We start from the raw sequence: 7,102 nt of genomic DNA on the forward strand, positions 1-7,102 counted from the left end.
GTAGACTGGAAGTGTCGATAAATCGTCTACGGGCGTGTGTTACCGAGCACTTTTTCGGTGTGTGTATGAACCGAGCACCTTTTCGGTAGTGTTTTGGCCTGTTAGTGGGCGGCGAGTGTGCACCTCGCTAGGACCATTGTTTGTTGCTTGAGTACTTTAGGTACTGTGTTTGACATGCATTATAATTAAATTATATTTATTCGGAGTGCTATGTCCGGGTCCATGGACTTCGGGGTGGCATCCCATACCTCACTGAGCGATTCCCCTGTCGCTCACCCCTCACTCTTCCCCTTTTCAGGTGAGACAAACAAGTATGTGATATTTGGACGGACTTGGTGCTATTGGACTTTTCTTTCGGATTTTATTTGGGCATGGGTGAGAGTTGTCGGGTTTATGGGCTTTTATATTACGGGATATTGTTGGTGGTCCGTCGTCCTTAGTGTCAGGGAGACGGGTATCACATTGTTGTATGATGACGCGTCGGGGGTGACACGCTGTCCTCCATATAGGAGGTGACGGGTGTTACAGAAATATTTGATGCTCAAATCCTTGGTTAACTGCCTACAAAGAAGAACGAGATTTTAAACCGTCGAACGTTGAGCTCCTGTTGAGTCATACGCCGATTATTCCCATTTAGAAACCGTTTAGCCACCCGAGTCAAGAGATCAGCTCCCTTGCATCGGAGACACTTGTCATCGTATGTTAAGTAGTACTCGTTCAAACATTCAAGTAAGAATGGGCTGCACACAGAGAGAGAGAGGTTACAAATTAAATATTGCTAAGACGAGAATCTATGTTCTAATGTAGCAAAGCAAAGATTAGTCTTTATGAACCTTTTCTTTTCAAAAGACATAACAGCACCATTAAGTGATTCACCCGCTGCCTGATATACCAAGAGTGTTTCTTTTTTTTTTTTTTTTTTTTTGGATCAAACCAAGAGTGTTTCTCAGTGATGATAATGAACCCAAAACTATCACATCAGAATCCAAATGTAAAATATATTTGATCCTTAGTGAAAATTTAGAGGGCAAATAATAGTTACTCCCTCCGTTCCTAAAAGATGTATGTTCTGGAAAAAAAATTTGTTTCAAAAAGATATATTTTTTACCTTTTCAATGTATGATTTTATGAAAAATTGTAAGTTTCAAAAAAATTAATGGTGTTTATTGAATTTCTATTGGCTAAAAATTATGAAAAATTGTTATTCACAAAAAACAATGCATATTTAATGAGTTTTCTTAATATTTGTGAAAAGTCTAGAATATACATCTTTTAAAAACAGAGGGAGTATTTGTTCCGCTAGGGATGATCCTAAAAGGATTAATCAAAAGAATGGTATACATAGGAATCATGCTTGCTTGAAATGTTCACTGTGTTGCTACACTTTATTAAGTTTCTTGCATCTGGGATGGGCGGCATCTTCATGCCCCTGCATCTGACATTTCTAACATGACAAAATGTTCTATTCTATATCTTCTTTTTTTCCCTATTTCAGTGAAAGTAGGAGCTCGAATCAAATACGGCGAACCTTATAAGCCTGAGACAATCTGATGTGTTTCAAAGTAGGAGCTCGAATCAAATTTTGAGAATTTGACGTGATTCACGAAAATCAAACAACTATATGGTCAATTATGTTAATGACTTTGTACCTTCTTCTCTGATACTCTTCTTTGCTCCTCTTTTTTTTTTCTTCTTCGTGGCTTCCAACTAACGAGCGTTACAAGCCGTCCTCGTGTTGTGTTTTTTCTGTTTCCTTTTATTTGTTCCGTTTTCCATTTTTTTTTAACGTCTAGAAATAGGTTTTAACCCAAAGTAAAGAAACAATAGGGGCCATCCGACATATCTGATGATTCTAATAATGAAACACATACAAGGACGACTAACATCTTAAGGGAAAGATCGGTTAGTTAACTCCTTGTGCCTCTCGCTGTAATCTATTGTGCAGCCAAGCAGGACCTCCAAGTGGAAGATAGGATTGAAGACGTCCATCCCGCAATACACTCTTTGCAATGTCCCTGGCTATCTGATTTGTCTCAATTGTTTCACCTTCAAGTTAAACTGGTCTCGTAGTAAGAAGATTTGCTGCAACAAACCTCTGTACCGTGGCCAATTAACCAGTGAGGAAAGTGCCCCAATGGTGTCTTGATGATCTGAAGCTATGATGATGTCCATAGCTCGTACACTCTGTAGTACCCATATGATCCCACGTAGTTCAGCAACTAATCTTGATGGCGAGCATGTGAACGCATCTCTGGCATGATGTTTCACGTCCCCCCTATAATCTCGTGCGATCCAAGCCATGCCACTAAGTAACTGAGGATTTCTCTAATTCGCATGCATGTTGAACTTGATTAGCCCTGTTTCCAGCGGTGCCCACCGTTCTCTCTTGTTCATCTCCTCATTCTGTTGTTCCATCTCCTGCCCTTTATCGTTTGCTACGAACCACAGCGCAGCTTCCTTCAACCTCCTCCGCGTTTTGTACCATGAATGCTCCAGGCTCTTGAGTATCGGCGTAAAACATGGCGTTTCTCTTCTTCCATATATTCCAAAGGGCCAGGGGAGGGCGCGAGTTGCTGCATTTGTGTTACTCTGGTTACTCAGCAGATTAAACACAAATTGAAAATTATCTTCTAACGACTGAGAGAACCCCAATGCCGGCATTGGAAACCCTGAGATATTCCAAATCTCCTCCGCACTGCTGCAATGAAATAGCAAGTGATTGATGGTTTCTCTGTCTTGCTTGCAAACCTGACACATCGGATTTAGGTTCAGCCCTCTCGAGTTTAGCCTATCTGTAACTGCTATTGCACCTGAAAGAGCACGCCACAAGAACATTTTGATTTTGGGAAGTGTCGCTATCTTCCATACTGCTTTCTTGAGTGTTATCAGTTGTTGTTCTTGAGGTGATCTTGTTGCCTCCCTTTGAGCAGACAAGTTTTCCATCAGCGAGTAACCCCTCTTAACCGTGTAAGATCCATGCTTCGTATATGCCCAAACAAATCTATCTGCCATGTTGCCAATGGGTATGGCTGATATGCGCTTCACTTCATTTTCCGGAAAGCGCTCCATTAGAAGGTCTGCTCTCCATTTACCGTCACCATAAATAATCTCAGACACTTTGAGCATAACGTTGGATAAGGTTTGTTTGTTCACCGGTCTTCTTGGAACATCATCCATAATCCATTTCTCAGACCACACAAAAGTATTAGAGCTATTCCCAAGCGATTTCATCAGACCTTGCGGTAGGAGTTCCCTGCCAAAGATGATGCTACGCCATTGATATGGACTTTTCGAGGGTCCAAGATTCAAATCAAAGTAGTATTTTAGATGTCAATCCATTTCTAAGTGTTTCAATTCAAAGAGAATTCAGGTTCATACTTAAGCTAAATGCAATCAATGTAATGAGGTGATTTGATTAAGCTAACAAAGTTCTAACACAATTAACTAGCAACTTTCAAGCAAATGGATAAGGGAGGAGTCATGGATGTAGGAATTTAATTTCAGATGACTAAGATTTAATCTAAAATGGTAAAGATTCAATCAACACAATTCCCTAAGTCTAGATAACAATTCTAAGCAAGTTCTTTGTCAAGACAAAAGCTCATTTACTCTCATTGATCAAACATCAAATTCCTTAGGTTTGTGTCAATCAAGCAATCATTAAGAACAGATCATTCAACTTTCTAAACTCCCCTAACATCAAATGCCTTTGGTAGGGTAAGCTATGTTGAGTTGGCTCAGACTTTTCATCGAACACCTTCCGGGCAATGAAATGTCTAGATTTCTAATCTCTAAAAGGACCAACTCTAGATTAGCATTAAGATCACTCAATCAAGCAAGGAAACATATTAATCTACTCTAAACATTCTAGATCATCACTTAATCATCCTAATCATCATAACCCATGAATCCAAAAAGAGTCTACTCACTAATCTTCATGATTAACCTTAAACCGATAATAGATTCAAGAGAAATCATGTTAAGAAGATGAGATAGAATCAAATTACTCAAGAAATTGAAAGATTATATTACTAAAGATTCAAACTTTCTCCAAAATATCAATGTATTTTTAAGAGAAAACAAGAAATGATCTAAAATTAGGTCTAAAATGTATTTATAGTAGCTTAAAACTCGAACCGGGTCGACCCGACAAACCCGGGTTTGACCCGAAAGGCAAATGGGTGAGCTGGTCTGGCATCGACCGCGGACGGTTCCAACCCGCGGCCGTGGTCCGCGGTCTGTCCCATCAAAACTCGACCTCTCGGGCGAGAATCCGCTGACTGCCTTCGTCCGCAGTACACGCCCGCGGCCCCCCACACCAACCTCGAGCTCTCTGGTCCGATTCCGCGGACTGGTGTTGTCCGCGGATTCCGTCCGCGGGATTGTCCGTCTCGGCTGATCTCTCGGGAACGATTCTGCGGCCTGGTCCAGTCCGACCTGGTTGTCCGCGGCTTGGTCCATCTTCTTGCCTTTGCACCTTTTCTTCATGCTTACCCATCAAACTCTCCAAACTTCAACTCGTGCTCTTCCAAACCTAACATAATACACATGCACATGCTATGTACCTAATTAGACTCTAAATTCATCTTAAATAAATGAGTATGGAAATCATGCTTAAACCTATGTAAATCTCAAGACATAAACTCCCCCAAACTTGTCATTTGTTTGTCCACAAGTAAACTTTCAAGAGCTAAAGGGAGAGATGTTTGAAAATGAGACTCATAACCAAAAGAACACTTTCTAGCCTTCAACCTAACATCCTAAGGAAAATATAGCAAATAGCATGAGCAACCCTCTTAGTACACTCTACCTTCTCAAGGCCTATCAAGACTCTTTTATCTTTACACAAGTTGCATTGTCATCAACCAACAAGTTCCTTAGCCAACCCTCACATTTATTCAGGCACACTCAAGAATAGGACCAAGATCATTATGCAAAATTTATCTAAAAAAATGAGCAATTCATGCATACAATGTTTTGTTCTCATCATTCTACCATTTTCCTAAGTAGTTTCAAGTTCTACCCATCTTTTTCTTCATTCCCAAATCCAAAATACACTCACTTTCATCTCTCACTCAATGAACACTCTTTTCTCTCCTTTGATTTAAACCAACTAGGGACTGTCTTTTTTTATTTTATTTTAGACTTTAGATCTTTTTTGCTCAGCTCTTTCCTTTTTTTTTCTTTTCCCCACTCACTTATTGTTTCTATGATTCTCTCTTTCTTTTTCTTTTTATTTGGAAGGGAGTTCTATTTATACTCTCGAGCTTCTGTTTTCTAACTTTCTTTATCCCTAGGGATTTCTTTACTTTAAGCACTCTTTTTGGTTCATTTTTCTCACTCAATCTCTCTAGTTCCCACGATCAAACGAATTTTAAGCTCACAAACCCAACAACCATCCTAGAGGCTAGCTCAAATGAGGTCCTAATGCTAGCCAAAGATAAGAACAACCCATTGTCGCTCCTAATACTCTCAAGATTTTGCACATGACATGCTATCAATAAAAGGCCTCACTCAAGCAAATTAATGTTGGCTTCAAAGAATGATGAGGGTTAAAGGGTATGGGAGTGCCATTTGGGTTAACAAAGCTTGATACAAAGAGATAAAGATAACTCAAATGTGTAATATCAATGATCAAGTATGCAAATGCCATATGCAAGAGAGATTAAGTTCATTAAGCCTTAGTTCATTTGAAATTGATTTCAAGAACAATGTCAATCATCAAACAAGCAACATGTTTCAATAAGAGTTTTCAAGGCTCGAAGCTTACAAGCTTTTTCAAGAGATGCTTAAGCTACTTGATATGCTTAGCTAGGATGTCAAATTGAGTTCTAGACATGTGTTCTTTACAAGGTTTCTCCCTATGCATGAATGCAATCTAAATGCTTCTAGACTCAATCTTAAAGATGCAAATGATGCAACTAAATGCTTCTTTTTGTGATTTTCGAAATTTTTCAATTTTTGTGGATTTTCTATGCAAATAATTATTCACAATGCAATGCATGAGACTTAATGACAAGTAGACAAAACAAAACACAATGTGAGATAGTAGACTCTCCCCCAAACATACTTCACACAGTCCCTTGTGTGAGAATAAGCTCAAAAAAGAGATCTAAGGGAAAGACATAAACATGATAAATAAGTATTTACAAAGGTAGAATGCACTTACTTGAAGTTGGTTGTCATGAGAGAAGGGAAATGTGGAGGGATGGCTTGTTGTCACCTTGGAATTTTAGACATGACCTTTGGGAATTTTTGAGAATTCTTCCAAACTTGTCCCTAAGCTTATCCAAACACACTAAAGCAAGAAAAATATTTATAGAAATATATACAAATGATACCATGGGACTTCTTCCCAAGTGAGCTTGTTTTAAGTCTCTAGCTTTACTTTCCCTCCATTGGGCTAGTGAAGAGGAGGGTCTTTCCCACTTTCAAGAGTGATGGTGAGGACTTGAGAGAGAAGCTCTTGAAGCTTGATTGGATCATCTTGGAGCTGTGGAGTGATGATGGCCTTTGCACTTGAGAATGGTATAGACGTTCCCTTGCATTTGATCTTGTACTCAATAGCTCCATCCTTGAACTTCATTGGGTGAAGAGTGAGAGTGTGTGGCATCATATCAAGAGGGTGAGGGTGAGGTTCTTTCATCATCTTCTTCTTGCCATGAGCAGCCTTTGTGGCTCTACTCACCTCCTCCTTTGTAGCACTTTCCAAGTGCTCATCACACATCTCTTTAGACGACTCTCCATCAAGACATTCTTTTCTACTAACAACCATTTCATCCTTGATCTTTTCAATGGACGGTTCTCCAAAAGTGATGGTTCCACAATACTCAAAATTCATCATTGGAGACTTGATTGGGTAGGAGACAGCTTTGTTCACATTGAGGAGGGCGACCTTCTTGTTGGCAAAGTCAATGCAAACTCCTACTGTTGTGAGAAATGTTGTGCCAAGAATCAATGAGACTCTCTTCTCAGTTGTCATCTGCAAAACAGTGAGATCAATAGGGATGGTGCAGTCTCCAATCTTCATAGGGTAGTCTTTGATTAAGCCTAATGGAGTTGTTGAAGAAGAGTCTCCAAACATGAGTGAAGATGTGTTTGG

This window comes from Brassica oleracea, unplaced genomic scaffold (genome assembly GCF_000695525.1).
Source record: "Brassica oleracea var. oleracea cultivar TO1000 unplaced genomic scaffold, BOL UnpScaffold00883, whole genome shotgun sequence".
NCBI lineage: Eukaryota > Viridiplantae > Streptophyta > Magnoliopsida > Brassicales > Brassicaceae > Brassica > Brassica oleracea.